The 21,687-nt window shown below is 36.8% G+C and overlaps 1 protein-coding gene across 11 annotated transcripts in view; it reads left to right on the top strand.

Annotated features, from left to right (window-relative positions):
- Window positions 1-21,687, top strand: part of TBC1D5 (TBC1 domain family member 5) — a 541,949-nt gene that overhangs the window by 105,301 nt on the left and 414,961 nt on the right. For 3 of the 11 annotated variants that reach the window (XM_086674222.1, XM_086674224.1, XM_086674227.1), the window contains exon 3: window positions 5,991-6,210. The exons of the other annotated variants lie outside the window; for them this stretch is intronic. The gene's annotated coding sequence lies outside the window, so the exon portion shown is untranslated. The remainder of the gene's footprint in view (window positions 1-5,990; window positions 6,211-21,687) is intronic. 11 annotated transcript variants of the gene reach the window in all.

The raw sequence follows: 21,687 nt of genomic DNA on the forward strand, positions 1-21,687 counted from the left end.
AGTTTTTATCACTGCATATTTTATGAAATGTCAGCCTTCTGTTGGCTGTTCACGCAGCATTGTTAGTGATCAAAGACACAACATAAAGGAGAAGAATCTAAACAGTTGGCTTATCTTTGTCCTTCATTGTGACAAAAATACTATAAAATCACTTTATTATAAAAAGTAAAATAAAGGCATCATCTAACATGCAGTGAAAGGATAAATGTCATTGCTTTTGAGTGAAATAAAATCTTAAATATTTAATATCAAGAAAACCAGTTATAAAGAGAAATAATTTCTTATTTCACAAAGTTTTCCTTGGTGAGGAATGAGGGTAATATGTTGTATGTAATATTATAATACTTTGCTAATTGACAGTGTTGTGCCTAGAAGAAGCCACACGGTTTTTTGACAACATAAGAGGTTATTCGGTTTAAACCGAATAATTTTGTTACTCAAAATATATTTTAGAAAAGTGGTTATTATAGTTTTAGTATGTGCATTGTCTAAGTTGTATGTAATCTGGTTTATTATTTTCTCAAGTTGACTGACTTTGTAGTTTAAAACTTTATTCCACAGATTTAAAAATCCTTTTTTCTCTGGGTCAGTGATTTCAATATCAAGATAAAAGTATAGAACGGGAAAATATTCTCAAAGCCTGAAAGAAAATCTGTAAGAATAAAAATCTTGAATGATTTTGATCAGCTGTTGTGTATGCCCACCACAGCAGTTGGTTCAATCAATTTTATGTTTTGGGATGGTTTTATTAAAATGAGCTGCTGCTTTCAGTAAATCATTGAGAAAGATGCTGGCTTTATACATGTCTCTTTTTTGGTGGAGGCAGGGCAGTAATAGTTTCTCTTTGCAGCCTTGTAAGTCAGTGAGTCAGTGAGGTTGGGGGCAATCTGTCCACCATAGGAGTCAGTATGTTTCTGTGTCATCACTGTGGGCCTTTGGAAATAGAAGTAGAATGAGGATTTAGACCAAAACGTGATTATTTTACATGCACTTTTATGACTTTTGGCAGAAAGCTGCCATTTCTAAGAAAAATAATTGTCAGCAGGTAATAATGATTTTAGTATCTTTTTATTGTATACAATTTCTCTTTTTATAAATGAGTGAAAGCTTGTTTTCATATGGGAGAATTAGACTTTTGAAAAGCAGTTTGAAAGACAGAGCTGTTGGATACTTGTAATTTAGGGGCCTCCACTTGTTGTCCTGTGGTGCCCGAAACCCTCACCCAAAGTGTGGTCCATAGTTCAAAGGTAGTGGTGTTACCTGATAGCTTGCTGAAAATGCCGAATATTGGGCTCAATCCCATGCCTACTAAGTCAACATCCGCATTGTTTTTAAGTTTATTTTTTTATTTGGAGGTGGGGAGGGGCAGAGAGAGAGTCTCAAGCAGGCTCCATGCTCAGCACAGAGCCCACCGTGGGGCTCAGTCTCGGAAATCATGAGATCGTGACTTGAGCTGAAATCAAAAGTCGGATGCTTAACTGACTGAGCCACCCAGGCACCCCTCAACATCTGCATTTTTATCAAATTTTCATTTGTACGCCCATTAAAATTTGAGAAGCACTACTATATGCTTCTCAGGCAAAGCCTCTCATTTGCTCAGTGTATGTATGTTTTAATCGTGGGATGCTGATAGTGGAGTTGGTCATGTGCAGCGGGAGAGTTGGAGGAGGCAGTGTTAAACTCACATCAGAATTGGAGTTGGATCCTGAAGAAGGCAAATATTTAATCTAGATCTCACAGGGATTTAGTCTATAAGTAATTACAATTAGAATCAGTTGCTACTTTGTATCATATGTGGGATGCCTCTCGTTACCCTACTAATGTTAAGCTGGTGGTTTCTTTCTAAGTGTCTTTATCACAGGCCAGATATTCTGATGTTTTCTCCCACTAACAGTGTAGTTGGCATTTCCAAAGTGTATTCTATGGTGTATTTTCCCCAGGAGATTCTCTAAATAAAAAGAGGTCAAATTTTGGAAAGCATCGTATACTTTCTTCCTATCTAGGAGAATCACAGTATACATTGATTTATATTAAAATATCTGAGAACCTGGGGCGCCTGGGTGGCGCAGTCGGTTAAGCGTCCGACTTCAGCCAGGTCACGATCTCGCGGTCCGGGAGTTCGAGCCCCGCGTCGGGCTCTGGGCTGATGGCTCAGAGCCTGGAGCCTGTTTCCGATTCTGTGTCTCCCTCTCTCTCTGCCCCTCCCCCGTTCATGCTCTGTCTCTCTCTGTCCCAAAAATAAATAAACGTTGAAAAAAAAAAATTTAAAATATCTGAGAACCTGGTGTAGCTTAATTCAATTTTTCCAAATTAACTTGACCATAGCATTTTTCCCCGTCCCCCCTTTTAAAAAGACTGCCATTAAAAAAAAGAAATGAAAGACTACCATTATTATCTTTTCCTTTAGCATATGCAAACTGGCTTGTCTCCAGTATTTATTCTCCTTGATGAAAATAAGAGATGAGGACAACTTTTGAAATTGTCATGGCATTGCCACTTCAAACAGACTTTCCAGTATTGTTATTTAAGTGCTAAAGGTACTGGTACAACCCTTGTGTGCTGAAGGGGTTGAACGTGGCAGACATTTTTAGGGCTCGAATAACTGAGAAAGCATCTTTTAGAAAGTGAATGTTAACTAGATCCCAGTCAGATTTGGTGGGTAAATGGAAGGGAGGAAACAGAGCATTCCTAATGTTTGCTAGAATGAGGAAAACCATGAGCAATTGAACAAGTTAAACATTTGAGTTCAAGCAGTAAGAAAAAGTAAGTGGCTGGCTTAAAAAATACTTCTAACTAGGAATAAATTCAGACTTAGAGAAGAGCTGTAGGAGTAGGAAGAGTATATATTCTTTTCCTCAGATTCACCTACTGTTAAGATTTTACTGCATTGGCTTTATCATTCGGATATTTTTCTCTCCCTTCTCCCTCAAATGCCTCCCTCCCACAGTTTTTTCCCCCCTCCGCACCCTTTGAACAGAGATTGCAGAGATTGATGCACCATCCTAAAAGTGTATCAGTGTGTATTTCCTAAGAGTAGGGATATTTTCTTCCATAACTATAGTATAATGAACAGCTTTGGTAAAGTTAACATGGGTATAATACTGTTATCTAACCTACCATCCATATTCCACATTTGTCAGATGACCCAATAATATTTTTATAGCATTTTCCCTCTTGAATAAGAATCCTGTCTAGGATCAGTTATTGCACTTGGTTGTCATGTCTTTTTAGCCTTCTTTAATCTGAAATGGTTCCATGGTCCTTGAGTTTTATGACACTGAAGTTTTTTAATAATATGGTCCTTCATTTGTCTATCACTCTTCATTTTGGATTGTCTCCTGTTTCCTCATGATTAGATTCAGGTTGTATATTCCACCCAGAATACCACGTAGATGATGTTATGTCCTTCTCAGGACATCACATCTGGAGGCATATTGGTGATGGTAATTTTTATCGTTTGGTCAGACTGTTGTCAGATTTCTCTACTCTAGAGTTAGTTTTTTCTCTTGCAACTAATAAGCAGTCTGTGGGAAACACTTTAAGATCATGCAAATATCCTGCTCCTCATCAAAATTTCTGCCTAGATTTAGCATCTATTGATGATTCTTCCCTGGTACAGTTCTTTCTATAATGGTTACAAACTGCTGATTTTCCAGTTCCAGCCCTCCTTCCAGTCAACATCAGCATTCTGATGAACGCAAAATCTATGCTGATGGACTGACTGATTTACAGTTGACCCTTGAACATTGTGGGTTTAAACTGTGTGGGTCCACTTATATGTGGATTTTTTCCCCATAAATACAGCACAGTGCTGTAAGTGTATTTTCTCTTCCTTCTGATTTTTGTAATATTTTCTTTTCTCTAGCTTAATTTTAAGAATATAGTGTATAATACATATACAGAATATGTGTTAATCGACTGTTTATGTTATCAGTAAGGCTCTAGTCAACAGTAGGCTATTGGTAATTAAGTTTTTGGGGAGTCAAAGTTAATATGTGGACTTTTGACTCTGTGGGATGTTGGTGCCCTTGACCCTTGCATTGTTCAAGGGTCAACTATATTTATTCATTCAATCATTTATTCATTCAATCATTTATCATTGGTATGAACTTATGGATATCTATTCTTTTCAATGCTTTATAATTCACTACTGAGTCATAAATTGTCCAGGTTTGGTTGGTGAAAGTAGATAGAAATGTTGACCGAGAAAAGAGGCTGAGCTAAAATAAAACAAAAGCATTTATATGAGGTCTCAGAATTGCAATTCAGGGAACACAGATTTGGGCAGCAGCCCAAATAGTGTCTGTCCCTGCACCCTCCCACCCCCACCCCAGAACAAAAGTCAAGGGTTTTTAAAGACAAAATGGAATGCTTGTATTTTTTTCTTTTAACAAAAAATTTTGATTAATGTTGGCAGCAGAAAATTAATCTTGGCTGAATTTAATTGGTTAAGGCTATCACCAAGCAAAGTTTCTTACTTTAGCAAATTTCAGGCTGAGTCCTTGGAATATTTGCAGTTTGGCCCAGTTCAAAAGTTCATGGTTCTACCTGGTGAAGACATGCGTAAGACCCATGTCTTTATTAGGCACTTGGCTCTGTTTAAAAACCCCCTGATGTAAGTGACTCCATTTTATTTTACCTTTCTTTTTTTTTTTTAATGTTTATTTCTTATTTATTTATTGAGAGAGAGAAAGAATGAATGTATGTGGGGAAGGGGCAGAGGTGGGGGGGGGGGAGAGAGAGAGAATCCCAAGCAGGCTCTGAGTGATCAGCATAGAGCTCCACGTGGGTCTTGAACTCACAAACCATGAGATCATGACCTGAGCTGAAATCAAGAGTTGGATGATGCTTAACCGACTGAGCCACCCAGAGGCCCATATTTTACCTTTTACAGCATTCCCCTGTCACATTATCATCTTAAAATTTTTTTTTGGTTAATGTTTATTTATTTTTGAGAGAGAGACAGAGTGCGAGTGGGGGAAGGGCAGAAAGAGAGGGAGACACAGAATCCGAAGCAGGCTCCGGGCTCTGAGTCGTGAGCACAGAGCCTGATGCGGGGCTTAAACTCACAAACCGTGAGATCGTGATCTGAACTGAAGTTGGACGCTTAACTGACTGAGCCATCCAGGCGCCCTACCCATCACATTATTTTTTTAATTTTTAAAAATATTTTTATTTCTGAGCACACAAGCAGGGGAGAGGGGCAGAGAGAGAAAAATCTTACGCAGGCTCAATATTCAGTGCAGAGTCAGATGTGAGGTTCAGTCCCCCCATGCGACCGGAGCCAAAATCAAGAGTTGATGCTCAGGGTGCCTGCGTGGCTCATTCAGTTAAGCTCCCAACTCTTGGTTTAAGCTCAGGTCATGATCTCATGGTTCATGAGTTTGAGCCCTATGTCAGGCTCTGCACTGACAGTGTGGAGGCTGCTTGTGAGTCTGTCTCTCTCCCCCTTTCTCTCTGCCCCTCCCTGCCCCCCTCCGCCATAAATAAATAAATAAAAAGAAAGAAAAGAAACAGAAAGAAAGGGAAAGAAAGAAAAAGAAGGAAAGAAGAAAGAAAAAGAAAGAAAGAAAAAGAGTTGATGCTCAACAGACTAAGCCACCCAGGTGCCCCTCCCCTATCACATTTTTGAGTGGTTTCTTACTTTCTGGCAAAACAGATTGTCACAGAATCTTTATCTTTTCTGTAACAGTTCTGGACAGCCATTTCTCTGAAGAGTCCTGGTTTTAGTGGGGGAATGTTATTAGAGATCAAGATCTGGGCACTATTGTGCTGGTTGCTACTGGATGGTGCTCATCTCTATAGGATCTTGGCTTTTAGGCCATGAGGACAGAAAGAGGACAGAGCTAGGAAATAAGGGTTATATATATATGTACACATGTACATTGATGGGTAAGTGTATACATACATTCATACTGATAAACATATATTACATACTTTAGAAATCATTAGGTCACACCAGTGTCTCTAATTCTAATCCATCTCCACAGGGTTCTTTCTTGCCTTCCATCTTTCCATATTTGTATGTCTCTTCTTTCATCGTGAGAACATTGGCTTCCGACAGCATCAACACATTAACTTACTTGCGCAGCTCAATAATACATCTGAAATAGTTTCAGAATTGGTTCATTATACCACTACAATGAACAAATCTATCAAAAAGAATTCAAGATTTGTTTGAAGTACTCTCTCCTCACCCCACTGAATTCTGTGAGTATATTTAATCAAATGCTGTACTCCTAATTACTTGCATTACTTCTTTCTTTTTTTATCCCTTAAGGATGGATATAGTATTAATTTGAAATACAGTTTAATTCACTAATTTTACTTTGCTGTCAGCTTTTGCATATTTTCCGTCTTTATATCATTGCTAATTTAATTATTTTGAATAGGTAGAAAGTGATGATTTACTTTTCCAAAAGGTAAAGTTTTATGAAAAGGTATACTCAGAAAAGTGTCACTTTATTTCCCTCATTCCACCGCATCCTTTGTTAGGTATCCAATGTTACTGTTTTTTAGTTCATCATTCCTTTTATAAAGATAAGCAGATACAGGGGCGCCTGGGTGGCGCAGTCGGTTAAGCGTCCGACTTCAGCCAGGTCACGATCTCACAGTCCGTGAGTTCGAGCCCCGCGTCAGGCTCTGGGCTGATGGCTCGGAGCCTGGAGCCTGTTTCCGATTCTGTGTCTCCCTCTCTCTCTGCCCCTCCCCCATTCATGCTCTGTCTCTGTCTGTCCCATAAATAAATAAAAACGTTGAAAAAAAAAATTAAAAAAAAAAAAAAAAAAAGATAAGCAGATACATTTTCTTATTTTTTTTCTTATTTCCTCTTTCTTATGAAACACAGCATAGTATATATGTCCTTTTGCAATTTACTTTTTTCATTTATATCTTTAAAAAAAATTTTTTTTAATGTTTATTTATTTTTGAGACAGAGAGAGACAGAGCATGAATGGGGGAGGGGCAGAGAGAGAGGGAGACACAGAGTCAGAAGCAGGCTCCAGGCTCTGAGCCATCAGCCCAGAGCCCGAAGCGGGGCTCGCACTCACGAACCGTGAGATCGTGACCTGATCCGAAGTCGGATGCTCAACCAACTGAGCCACCCAGGCGCCCCTATCTATATCTTTTAAAAATCACTCCGTATCACCTTATAGAGATCTTCCTCTTTAATTTTTTGCATACGCTTACTACTTTATTGTGTGTACGTATGTAATGTAGTTTATTCAACCGATCTCTTATACTTGGGCGCTTAAATAATCTCCAGTAGCTTGAAATTGCAAATAATGCGGTAGTGAATAACCTTGTGCCTATGTATTTTCATATTGTTTCAGGTTTATCTTCAGGGTAAATTCCTTGAAGTGGGATTGCTTGCTTTTCAAAGGATAAATGCTTATGTAATTTTATTAGATATATGCCCAGTTCTTCTGTAGCTTTTTGCATTTCCACTACTAGTGTATGGGAGTGCCTGTCTTTCCACAGCCTTGCCAACAGAGTAAACTGTAAAACTTTTGAATTTTTCCTGATTTGAAATATGAGAGATGGTGTCTCAGTGTCCATTTAATTTGTTGTGTTCATCTTAGGAGTGGAGTTGAATGTCTTTTCATATGTTTAAGAGCTGCTCTTTATGGGATATTTGGTTTTTTACCCTCAGTTTTGAATGCTCTTTGTAGTGATATCAGCCATTTATATTTATCAGTGATAAGTCTTGCAAAAAAATGTTTTCTCCTCATTTGTCATCTTTCTTTTTCTTTTGCTTGTGTTTTTCTTGTAGTATAAAGGTTTCATATTTGGATTTTAGTTCTAGTAAGGAAGGCTTTTTTGAAATGATTTCCCAGGTTATAGGAGGAATTTAGTGATTCTTTTTTACTTGTATAGTTCCCTTTGTTACATTTAAATCTCTGGTTTATTTGGAGTTGGGTTCAGTGTGAGAAATAGATGGATTTTTTACACCCCCCCCTCCCCCCGCAAATGTGTATCCATTTGTTAAAAAGACCATTCTTGTACCAGTGTTTTGTGATATCACCTTTATGATAGCCGAATCTATTTCTGCACTTTCCTACTCTGTTTCATTGGTCTCTCTGACTATTCATGCAGCAATACCACACTGTTCTCATTACAGAGGCTTTGTCGTGTGTTTTAATTTCTGTGGTATTTTTTTTAATTAAAAAATGTTTAATGTGTTTATTATTTATTTTTGAGGGAGACACAGAGTGTGAGTGGGAGAGGGGTTCAGAAAGAAGAGGAGACACAGAATTTGAAGCAGGCTCTGGGCTTCTTGCTGTCAGCACAGAGCCTGTTGTAGGGCTTGAACTCCTGAACGGTGAGATCATGACCTGGGCTGAAGTCACATGCTTAACCGCCTGAGCCTCCCAGGTAGCCCAATGTATGTAGTATGTTTTAACAAGGTTTCCCATATATATTTCTTTTCAGTATTTCCTAGACGTTCTTGAATGTTTCTTTTCTACTTGACCTTCAGTATCAAGTTGTCTAGCTCCACAGAAAAGTCAATCATATTTTTGGGGGGCTCAAATTATATTTATAATTTTATGGTGTATTGATATTGAGATGTCCCAGTCAGTGACAAAGTATTTATTTTCAGTTGTTCAGGACTACTGTTGTCTCTTTTAAGAGTGTTTATTTTTCTTTATGTGGGTTTTGAACATTTCAATTTATTCTTATTTAATCTTTTTTACTATTTTACTACTGTTTTAAGTGTGGTTTTCTCGTCCATTATATATTCAATCTGGTTTTATTTGTGTATGTCAGTGTTACTGATGTTTTCATGTTTATTTTATATCCTGTTCCCTCGGTGAAATCTTTTGTTCTTGAGTTTTGTCATTGATTTGCTAGGATTTTCCAGGTATTCATCAGGATATCTGCAGATAGTTTCAGTTCTTCTTTGCCAGTTGTTCTCCCTACAATCTTTGTCTGTAATAGTTTTGTTTCTTCTTTTCCAATTCTTGTTTTTTATACTTCTAATGGCTTCCTCTAGTCTTATTTTATCGACTAACATGTCCAGAAAAAAAGTAGTAGTGGTCCTAGTGGGTATCCTTGCCTTATGCCTTACCTTAGTGGGCAGAGTAACACTGAGAGCTAGCAGCGGGAGAAAAGATAGATCTGCGCAAGGTAATAGTGCACAGTTCGAAATGCTTTACAGGCAGTACGTGTATTGTCATATACGGTTCTCTATAGTATTTCTCTTCCCTTTCATGGCTAAATATTTTGAAGGCGTTGTCTCTACCTTTCACCTTCATTGTTTTACCTTCCATTCTCATCCTTTAAACAGCTCCATTCTGGTTTTTCCATTGTTAAAACCAAGGCTGCTGCTGAGACCCCTTTGTTACTCAATCTAATGGATTTATTTTCTCTTTATCTTACTTGCTTGTTTTTCCTCTTAGTGGCTTTCAACATTGCAGACCCTGCCTTCTTCTGAATGTATTTTCTCCCCTTCCTTTTTGTTAAATCACATTCTTCTGGTTGTTCTTTTTCAGTCTCCTAGCTCTTTCTTCTCTACTTGGTTTCTGACTGCCTCTTCTTTCTGACATCCTGGGCTGCCTCTTTCAAAATTCTATTCTGTCTTCTTTTTGGACTATGTTAGTTTTCTAAGCAAACTTGTGGCCTAAGTTATCATCTATATTACAGCTATTCTGAGACTAACATTCTTTTTTCTGTTTTAAGTTTATTTATTTATTGGGCACCTGGGTGGTTCAGTCGGTTAAGCGTCCGACTTCGGCTCAGGTCATGATCTCACAGTTCGTGAGTTCCAGCCGCCTCAGGCTCTGTGCCGACATTTCAGGGCCTAGAGCCTGCTTCGGATTCTGTGTCTCCCTCCCCTCAGCTCCTCCCCTGCTCACACTCTGTCTCTCTCTCAACATAAACAAAGATTAAAAGAAAAGTTTATTTATTTTGAGAAGGAGGGAGAGAGCAAGAGCGAGCAGGGGAGGGGCAGAGAGAGAGGGGGAGAGAGAGAGAGAATCCCAAGCAAGCTCGGCATCAGCATGGAGCCCAAGGGTTTAGACTCATGAACTGTGAGATCATGACCTGAGCTGAAGTCAGACACTTCCCCGCCTGAGACACACAGGTACCCAATGAGAGTAAAATTTCTACTCTACATCTGTCTTCTGAGATGGAGATCTACATGTTCACCTGCCAACCTGGTATCAGTGTCCACTTTGGGATGTCAAAGTCACTTCACAGTATAAGTTTTAACCCTCTCCTCAAATGCTCCCAGTTTTAAGTGACCAGTACCGTGTATCTTACTGTATAAAGTAGAAACCTGAGGATCATCCTGATTCTTGTTTGTCACTCATCTTTATCCATTGTATTGTCAGGTTTTGTTGAATTTATGTCTCTACTCCTTCCAGTTTGCTCTAGCCTAAAGGAAAGGTAGACCCTGTCAACCAGAAGAAACGTCATGAGTAAAGAATAGAGATGTTATATTTGGTAGAATACATAAAGTAAGATTAGAAGTAAGGTGAAGGATACCACTTGCAGTCATAAGAAATTTGGGTAGTCATTGGGTGAGATGATTAGATTACTTTGCAGGACATAGTAAGTCTGAAAAAAGGAAGGGAAGGGACTGCAGGTGGGAGACTAGTTAGGAAGCTAACAGCTTTAGCAGCTTTGTTAAGAGATACTAAGTGCTTATATTAAAGTATGACACTGGAGAATAAAACGAGACAGATTTGATAGATACCACATTGCTACTCAGTAAAATAGAGCAACAACATGGATCTGAAGATACGAAACAAAATTATCAAACTCTCAAGATTTCCTTAGAAGGCAATGAAGGTGGGGGCACCTGGGTGGCTCAGTCGGTTGAGCGTCCAACTTTGGCTCAGGTCACGATCTCACGGTTTGTGAGTTTGAGTCGCATGTCAGGCTCTGTGCTGACAGCTCAGAGCCTGGAACCTGCTTTGGATTCTGTGTCTCCCTCAAAAATGAATAAACCTTAAAAAAAAGTTTAATAAAAAAAAAATAAAGAAGGTGATGAAGGGTGGAGTAGTAGAAAGTTTTGGAGAAACATAATGAGTTCTGTGATAAAGTATGCATAAGGTGTTGATACGGACTATCAATCAGGTGGAGAAAAACAGGGAATGATTGGAGATGGTGAGTAGGTTTCTTCTTCAGTGCTCGCTTCATCTGGTAGTATAGTGACTGTCCAGAGCAATGTCGAGAAGTCACTTGAGGCAGCATCCAACCTATTGGCAATGTGTGTCTACTTTGGCTGATATGTACATGTGAGCATGGTCTAGGTTTTGGAATCCAAGTCAGAACTAGAGACATGGGGACAGAAGATAATGGTTGAAGACAGGAAATTTGAGTGAGATGTTAAGCTAACCACTCCCTCCCCCCCCAACACACAAAAGAAATTTCTTTCTTTTTTCCTGAGAAGGGAATCAGCCAAAGGAAACATAGATCTTGAAGAACCCTTATGTTAATTAGGTGGCAGCATCAGAAAAAGGGTCAGACCTGATGGATTTGTTGTTGGGAAAACAATGATAGAAACACAGCAAAGAGAGAATTTTAGGAAGGAGATCCTGGTTATTAGGGCTATAGAGAAATCAAGGAGTGTAAAGACTTGGGAAAGGACATTACATTTGGACCATTAAGAGAACAATTTCAGTAATTCAAAATGGCAAGAGCTCTATAAAAAGGAATTTGTACTTTTATAAAGATAATGTTGAAGAAAAATGTCCCATTTGAAAAGTTAGTCACATAATGCTAGTACTGTATTTTGCTAGACTTTGAAAAAATTTATAAAGTATGAACTGAGTGATAATTTGAAAAAAACAAACCCATCATGGATTAGAAACTGAATTAGAGATAGGAAATGAGAAAAGTATAGTGAGTCAGGCCCACAAATGAAGTTATATATGGAAACAGTGGGAATTTTCTGGAAGCATGTGGTAAATAATATGTTCCAGATTTTTGCATGATACTGTGGTCTAGGAAGCAAAATGCCAGTAAGGCAAATGGTAAGAAATAAATGTAGGAATACCGCTGAAGGCTACACGGCTGAGCAGGGACCTGGCAAAGTCCTCTTAATTTTGGCAACTGCAAAGTGATCCTTTAAGTAAATTGAACTTTGTTTTGCTAAGAATAATGAGTTGTGATTGGTTTATTCTGATATAGGAAAGAAATAGGATATATTGGAGACATTTTTTAGGGTATACTTAGAGATATTGGCCCACTCTGATGTGGCCAAAGACTAGCAACTAAAAAGGATATTTAAAAAAAAATTTTTTTTAATGTTTATTTATTTTTGAGACAGAGAGAGACAGAGCATGAACGGGGGAGGGTCAGAGAGAGGGAGACACATAATCCAAAACAGGCTCCAGGCTCTGAGCTGTCAGCACAGAGCCCGACGCGGGGCTCAAACTCATGGACTGTGAGATCGTGACCTGAGCCGAAGTCGGCCGCTTAACCGACTGAGCCACCCAGGCACCCCTAAAAAGGACATTTTAATTACAGAAGTAATTTGGTCTTAGAATAGAAAGCAATGGAAATGTAACAGATCTGAGAAGGGAGGTGCACTATTCTACTGGTAAGTCTTAGCATTTAATATATCATGTGGTTTTTGTTGGCCACTCCATTAATGAAGGCTTAAGCCAACATTCGAGCACACAAAAAGGGAAAGAGATAATCATGGATTAGGGAAAGTGGATGTATTAAATCAAAATCAGAAAGCTTATTTTTGTGTATATCCAGAAAACATTCTGAATTCTCTTATTAAAATTTTATAAAATGTCTGTAGATCCTCTCGGTTCTTTTAAGTTGACTATTGTATCTGAAAAAAATGACAACTTTGTTTTCTTCGTTTTTACTCATTATGCCTTTTCTTACTGATTTGTTTTACTATTCTGTTTTGAAGTTTTAGTACAGTCTTGAGTAAAAGTGTAATAGTGGGCATCTATGTCTTATTCTTTTTAAAGGCAAATGCTTCTGATGTGCCACCATTATGTATTATGTTTGCTATAGATTTTTGGGAAGATGCATTTCATTCACTTCATCACTTTAAGGTGGTTTTTTTCTAGCTAAATTTTGTGTTTAATTTTTAAAATCATTAATGCTATTAAATATTACAAAAATACTGTTTTCTGTATAGTTTTACTCTTAGTGGGTTGCATAATATGCAGAATTTTAGTAATAGGACACTCCCAGTAAACATCATAAACAAAAAGACTGTTAAGTCTATTCTTAAAGATATGAGCAGTCATTTTTCTCTTTGATTATCATGGGTCCGATAGGCTGTGGTACTGATTGCAGCTCTTCAGAAGTCAGCAGGAATGAAATTGAATTGGGGCCTGAGAAAGTCAGCTGTGAATTTGCAGATGTACTGAAACTTCTTTTTTTTTTTTTTTGACTTTGAGTAACCTTGGTTTCTTTTCCTTGATAATCTCTGATAACTGCAGATTTCATACATAAAAAAGAAAATATTTGTAGTTAGATGCTGGTATGTTATTAATTGGAATGAGTACAGAAAGATTGAGAATGTGATTTCAATGTTACATGTGACCACAGGTCATTATGTAAAACTTGAAAATAGATTAAATTCCTATTCATCTTTATTCACTACCATCTATGGAATTTTTTAATAGTGCAAACTAGGTGTTATTGAGAAAATATTTTAAATTACCATTTGTATTAATGGGTTATAATTACCTCAATCTGACAATACTCTTCTAAATAGCTTGCAAATAATGAAAGTTAAAAAAAAAACACATTACTTTCTTTTTTAATTTTTTTTTACATTTGTTTATTTTTGGTAGAGAGAGACAGAGCACAAGTGGGGGAGGGGCATAGAGAGAAGGAGACATAAAATCCGAAGCAGGCTCCAGGCCCTGAGCTGTCAGCACAGAGCCCGATGCGGGGCTCGAACTCACAAACCGTGAGATCATGACCTGAGGCGAAGTCGGATGCTTAACCGACTGAGCCACCCAGGTGCCCCAACACATATTACTTTTTAAATAGTTACCTGACTATTTAGATAACTTCTCTTCTCTGGGATATTACCTGTACATTACACTTGAAAAAGATATTCTGGCAAATACCTGATTTTAATCTAATATTAGCAGCTTTTGCATGGTTAATCATTCTCTTGGATAAAAGTTTGTTTTATCCGAAGCTATTGGTGTGTATTGAGATCCTTCTTTGATTTGCTAGTTTTGGGTTATTTTGTTGTTGTTGTTGTTGTTGTTGTTGTTGTTTAGTATAAAAATGACTTGTTTGTCAAAGTGTCTTTTTGAATTTTCACAAAAAGATTTTTTAAATGTGTGAGTTCTGAACCCTTAATAAAGGTGTATTACTATAAAGTGCTGTGTTTAACTTGTGTCTTCTGAAGGACAGTCTCTCACATTTAATTATATTAAATTAAACATTTCTTATGCTGATTCTTTTTATTTCATTTGTACATTCCAAAAATTATATAAAAATTTCCATACAAATTAATACTAATCATAATTTTCCTTACTAAAATACCATTATGGTCCCTTATTTTACATTAATTATAATATTCTCATGTTTCATATATCCTAGATAACCAAAGATTTGAGTAAATAATAATAAAGTAAGAACATTTGAAGAAAATTAGACTGGGCTAAGCAGTTTATGACTGACCTTATGGTGAAAGAGGCAGAGAAGTGGGGAGTGGGGTAGTGACGGGAGAGGAGACCTATTTTTCTTGTGTTCTAGTCCATCACAATTTAGAAGAAAGAGACTCAAGATAAATGTGCCTACAATTACAGAGCAGGCTGATATGATTTATCATTTTTTCAGAGTATAATACAGTAGTCACAATAATTTGGTGAATGATCTTCATCTTTGTGTGAAGAAGTCTATTCAGTATCACGAAAACATCTATTATTACACAAAGCATAAATATAATTTCTGTATTGCATTATTAGAGGTTAACAAAGCCCTTTTTTTGTTTTTTGTTTTCGTTTGTTTTGTTTTGCTTAACTCACAGAAACCTCACAAGATTTGTTTGTTACCATTGAGCATGTTACTGTATATATTTAGTATTTACTGTTATATCCCCCACCCCCCAAATGAAGCACACTTTCCTGATGTTTAATCACAGAAATTGATAAAATGAACCCTCACATATGGTAAATTTTGTTTTCTTACATGGGCAAATATTCTGGTTACTAAATATTGTTTTCTTGCCCAAACAAACTCTTCTGGGCATAATTTAAGCTCTGTGGGATAAGTAAAATGGTACTTTAAGTTCTAAAAATCAGAAGTGCTGTTGAGAATTCTGGTTACTAAAAATGCCAGGTAAACTAGACATTTACATATATCTAATTCAGTATACTACTTATAATTCAGTCTTGCTGATACTTGAAGTCCTGAAAAGCTCTAGGATTTTCTGATATACATGGTCCTTAGAGTGTTAGAAATTTGCTTGTTGTGTGTTTAGATTGTATGGTTTTCTAAAAGTATTTAGTATTCTGTGATTATTATTTGTTGTGGTTTAAGAGCTTGTCTCCTTTAATAAGTCAAGTTAATGAGTCATTCATTCTTGAAAAGATACACTGAGGTGATTGTTTTTTATTGAAGAATAATTGACATATAGTACTATTAGTTTCAGGTGTACAGTATATTGATTTGATATCTATATGCATTATGAAATCGTCATCACTAAGTGTAGTTACCACTTGTCACCATACAAAATTGTTACAATGTTAGTAACTGTATTCTCTATGTTGTATATTATATCCCTGTGTCTTTATTGATTTTATAACTGGAAGACCGTACCTCTTAATCCTCTTCACTTATTTTGCTCATTTCCCCCCTCCTCCGTTCCCTGCCCAGCAACCTTCAGTTTCTTTTCTGCATCTGAGTCTGTTTCTGTTTTGTTTGTTCATTAAAAAAATTTTTTTCCACATATACATGAAGTCATATGCTATTTGTGTTTCTCTGATTTATTTCACTTAGCGTAATACCCTTGAGGTCCATCCATATTGTAAATGGGAAGATTTCATTTTTTCATGACTGAATAATATTGCATTGTGTGTCTGTGTGTCTGTGTGTGTGTACATACCACATCTTCTTTATCCATTTATCTATCCGTGCACATTTAGATTGCGTCCATGGCTTGGCTATCGTAAGTAATGCTGCTCTGAACATAGGGGAGCATATGTGTTTTTGAACTAGAATTTTCATTTTCTTTGGGTAAATACCTAGAAGTGGATTTGCTGGATTGTATGGTAGTCCTCTATTTTCAATTTTTAAGAGACCTCCTTACTGTTTTCCATTGTGGCAACACCACTTTACATTCCCATCAGTGGTGCACAAAGTTTCTTTTTTCTCCACATCCTTAACAACACTTGTTACTTCTTTTCCTTTTGAGACTAACCATTCTGACAGGTGTGAGGTGATGTCTCATTGTGGTTTTGATTTGCATTTCCCTGATGGTTAGTCATATTGAGCATCTTTTCATGGGCTTGTTGGCCATCTATGTATGTTCTTTGAAAAAATGTGTATTCTGGTCCTCTGTCCATTTCTAATTGTTTGTTTCTTGATTCTGGGTTTTATAACTTTGTATATTTTGTATGTTATCCCTTATTGAATATATTACTTGCAAATATCTTCCCCCATTGAGGAGGTTGCCTTTTCATTTTGTTGATGTTTTTCTTCACTATGCAAAAGTTTTTTAGTTTGATATAATCCCATATTTGTTTATTAAAAAAATTTTTTTTAATGTTTTTATTTATTTTTGAGACAGAGCATGAGCAGGGGAGGGGCAGAGAGAGAGGGAGACACAGAATCCAAAGCAGGCTCCAGGCTTTGAGCTGTAAGCACAGACCCTAACGCAGGGCTCAAACTCATGGACTGTGAGATCATGACCTGAGCTGAAGTCAGACACTCAATCGACTGAGCCACCCAGGCGCCCCAGGCAGGCTCTTTATTTTTGCTTTTGTTGTCCTTGCCTGAGGAGACAGATAAAAAATATTGCTAAGGTGACTGTCAAAGAGCTTACTGCCTATGTTTTCTTGTAGAAGTTTTATGGTTTCAGGTGTTACCTTTAATCTGTTTTGAGTTGGATTTTGTAGGTGGTGTAAGAAAGTGATCCATTTTTTTTTTTTTTTTTTTTTTTTAATGCATGGAGCTGTCCAGTTTTTCCAGCACTATTTATTGAAGAGACTGTCTTTTCCCCACTGTGTATTCTTGCCTCCTTTGTCATACACTAATTGACCATATAAACAAGAGGTTATATTTGGACTCTCTATTCCATTGAGCCTTGTTTCTGTTTTTATGCCAGTACCATACTGTTTTGATTACCAGAGCTTTGTAGTATAGTTTGTAGTATAGTTTGAAATTTAGGAACATATCCTAAATTTTGGCTATTTTGGGTCTTTGTAGTTCCATACAAACTTTAGGATTATTTGTTCTTTCTGTGAAAAATGCCATTGTAATTTTGATATAATTTGCATTGAATCTGTAGATTGCTTTGGATAGTATGGGCATTTTAAGAATATTAATTCTTATCCATGAGCATACTATATCTTTCCAATTATTTGTGTTGTCTTCAATTTTTTTTCATCATTGTCATATAGTTTTCAACATACAGCTCTTTCACTTCCTTGGTTAAATTTATTCCTTTGTGTTTTGTTCTTTTTTGATGCAATTGTAAATGGGACTGTTTTCTTAATTTCTCTTTCTCATAGTTTGTTAGTAGTGTATAGAAATGCAACAGATCTCTGTTATGTTGACTTTGTATCTTGCAACGTTCCTGCATTCATTTATTCTAGTAGTCTTTGGGTACAGGCTTTAGGGACTTCTATTTATTGTATCATGTCATGAGTGAACAGTAAGTTTTATATCTTCCTTTCCAATTTGGATGCCTTTTAGTTTTTTTCCTTGCCTAGTTGCTGTGGCTACGACTTTCAACACTATGTTGAATAAAAGTGGTGAAGGTGGGCATTCTTGTCTTGTTCTTGATCTTACAGGAAAAGCTTTCAGCTTTTCACCATTGAGTAAGATGTTCTATGTGGCCTTTATTATGTTGAGGTACATTCCCTCTGTTTCCACTTTGTTGAGAGATTTTATCATAAATGGATATTGAATTATGTGAAGTGCTTTTTATGCATCTTTCAAGATGATCATATGATGTTTATCCTTCCTGTTGTTAATATGGTGTAGAACATTGATTGATTTGTGGATGTCGAACCATTATGAGATCCCTGGAATACAGCCCATTTGATCATGATGTGTGATCCTTTAACTGTATTATTAAATTTGGCTTGCTAATATCTTTTTGAGGATTTTTGCATATATGTTCACCAGTGATATTGGCCTGCAGTTTTCTTTCTTGTAGTGTCTTTGTCTGGTTTAGGTCATGGTAATGCTGGCCTTATAAAATGAGCTTTATAGCATTCCTTTCTTTTCAATTTTTTGGGATAGTTTGAGAAAGATAGGTTATCAGCTCTTCTTTAAATGTTTGGTAAAATTCACCTATGAAGCCTTCTTGTCCTGGACTTTTGTTTGTTGGGTGTTTTTTGATTATTGATCCAACCTCCTTACTAGTAAATACTTATCTTCAGATTTTCAGTTTCTTTCTGATTCAGTCTTAGAAGATTGTGTTTCTAGGAATTTATTCATTTCCTCTAGGTTGTCCAGTGTTTTGCTCTGTAATTTTTCATGGTGATATATTTCTGTGATATTGGTTGTAAATTCTCTTTCATTACTGATTTTATTTATTTGGGCCTTCTTTCTTTCTTTCTTTCTTTCTTTCTGTCTGTCTGTCTGTCTGTCTGTCTTTTTTTTGGATGAGTCTTGCTAAAGGTTTATAAATTTTGTTTGTCTTTTCAAGGATTATCCCACCAAGTTTAAATTATGCCCAGAAGGGTTTATCTTTTCTAAGAATCAGCTCTTAGTTTTATTAATCTTTTTTACTTTTTATTTTACTCTCTATTTTTTTCTGCTCTGATCTTTATCATTTCCTTCCTTCCTCTAACTTTGGACTTTGTTCCTTTTCCTAGTTCCTTTAGGTATAAGGTCCGATTTCTGCTGTAGATTTTTCTTGTTTATGGAGGTGGACTTGTATTGCTAGACACTTCTGTCTTAAAATTGTGTTTGCTGTTTCCTGTTGGTTTTGGAGCAGTGTGTTTCCATTTTTGTTTCTTTTAAGATATTACAAAATTTTTTTAATGTTTATTTTTGAGAGCAAGAGAAAGAGAGAGAGACAGAGAGGGGGAGCATGAGCCAGGGAGGGGCAGAGAGAGGGAGACACAGGATCCGAAGCAGGCGTCAGGCTCTGAGCCGTCAGCACAGAGCCCGACACGGGGCTTGAACTCAGGAATGGTGAGATCGTGACCTGATGTGAAGTCAGATGCTTAACCAACTGAGCCACCCAGACACCCTGTCTTAAGATATTTATTGATTTCCTCTTTGATTTCTTTCTTGGCTCATTAGTTATTTAGTAGCATGTTGTGTAGTCTCCATGTGTTGTTTGTTTTTCTCCAGTTTTCTTCTTTTTTTCCTCCATTTTTCTTCTTACAGTTATTTCTAGCATCATACCATTGTGGTCAGAAGAGATGCTTGGTATATTAGTCTTCTTTTAAATTCAAATTGTTTTGAGAGTTGCTTTGTGGCTTAATGTGATAATATTCTGAAGAATGGTCCATGTGCACTTGAGAAGAATGTATATTCTGCTGGTTTTAGATGGAATGTTCTGTATATATCTGTTTGGTGTATCTCACCTAATGTTTGTTCAAGGCCAGTGCTGTTTTTTTTTTTTTTAATTTTTTCTTTAATGTTTATTTATTTTTGAGACAGAGAGAGACAGAGTGCAAGTGGGGGAGGGGCAGAGAGAGAGGGAGACACAGAATCTGAAACAGGCTCCAGGCTCTGAGCTGTCAGCACAGAGCCCGACGTGGGGCTCGAACCCATTAACCGCAAGATCATGACCTGAGCCGAAGTCGGACGCTTAACCGACTGAGCCACCCAGGCGCCCCAAGGCCAGTGTTTTCTTATTAATTTTCTGTCTGAGTGATGTGTTCCATTGACATAGGTGAACTGTTAAAGTCCCCTACTGTTACTATATGACTGTCAATTTCTCCCTTTGTGTCTGCTAATATTTGCTTTTTCTGTAGGTGTTCCTCTGGTGCATAAATATTTACATGTCTTATATATGTTTTCTTGTTGGGTTGATCCCTTTATCATTATGTGTGTAATCCCTGCTTTGTCTCCTGTTACATCCTTTGCTTTAAAGTTCATTTTGTCTGATGTAAATATTGCTACCTGCTTTTTGTCTGATACTAGGTATTGCTACCCCAGCCTTCTCTTTGTTTCCATTCCATGGAATATGTTTTTTCATCCCTTACTTTCAGTCTGTGTGTATCTTTAGATCCAAAATGAGTCTCTTGTAGGCAGTATATAGATAGATCTTCTTTTTTAATCCATTTAGTCACCTATGTCTCTTGATTGAAGCATTTAATCCATTTACATTGAAAATAATTATTGGTATGTATTTCCCTTTTATTAATGGTTTTCTGGTTGCTTTTGTAATTTTTCTCTGTTCCTTTCATTTTTTTTCTCTCTTCCCTTGTGATTTGATGACTTTTTTTAGTGTTACATTTAGATTCCTTTCTCTTTATTTTTTGTGTATCTATTATAGGTTTTTGGTTTGTGGTTGCCATGAGGTTCATATATAACAACCTATATATTTATCAGTCTGTTTTAAGTTGGTAGTCATTTAAGTTCTAAGCATCCTGAAAGCACTACACTTTTACTCTTTTTTGCCACCGTGTTTTGTTTCTGATGTCATATTTTACATCTTTTTATTTAGTGTATCCCTTAACTAATTATTATAGATTCAGGTGATTTTACTAATTTTTCTTTTAATTCTCACACTAGCTATTTTTTTTTTAATTTTTTTTTAACGTTTATTTATTTTTGAGACAGAGAGAGACAGAGCATGAATGGAGGAGGGTCAGAGAGAGGGAGACACAGAATCTGAAACAGGCTCCAGGCTCTGAGCAGTCAGCACAGAGCCCGATGCGGGGCTCGAACTCACGGACCGCGAGATCGTGACCTGAGCCGAAGTTGGACGCTTAACTGACTGAGCCACCAAGGCGCCCCCACACTAGCTTTATAAGTGGTCGATACACTGCCTTTTCTATGTGTTTGCCTGTACCAGTGATATATTTTTCTTTCAGGTATTTTCTTATTTTTAGTTACGGCCTTTCCTTTTATGCCTAGCGAAGTCTTTTTAATATTTCTTATAAAGCCAATTTAGTAGTGATGAACTCTTTTAGCTTTTTCTTGTCTGGGAAACTCTTTATACCCCGTTCACTTCTGAATGATAACCTTGCTGGGTAGATTATCTTTGATCCTTGGTTGGAAGTTTTTTTTTTTTAGCACTTAAATATATCATGCTCCCTCTCTTCTGACCTGCAAAGTTTCTGCTGAAGAATCTGTGGATAGTCTTGTGGGGGTTCCATTATATGTAACTAATTGCCTTTTCCTACTGCTTTTAAGATTGTCTTTATCTTTAATTTTTGACATTTTAAGTATGAGGTGTCTTGGTATGGATATCTTTTCCATCTCTTCATTGAAGTTCTTACTGTCTTCATCTGTTCATCTCATGAGTTTGGTAAATATCGTTATGACCATTAGTTTGAATTCTTTATTGAGTGGGTTACCTATATCCATTTTGTTTATTTCTTTTTTTGAGGTTTT

This window comes from Puma concolor, chromosome C2 (genome assembly GCF_028749965.1).
Source record: "Puma concolor isolate L17-30 chromosome C2, mPumCon1.1.hap2, whole genome shotgun sequence".
Classification (NCBI taxonomy): domain Eukaryota; kingdom Metazoa; phylum Chordata; class Mammalia; order Carnivora; family Felidae; genus Puma; species Puma concolor.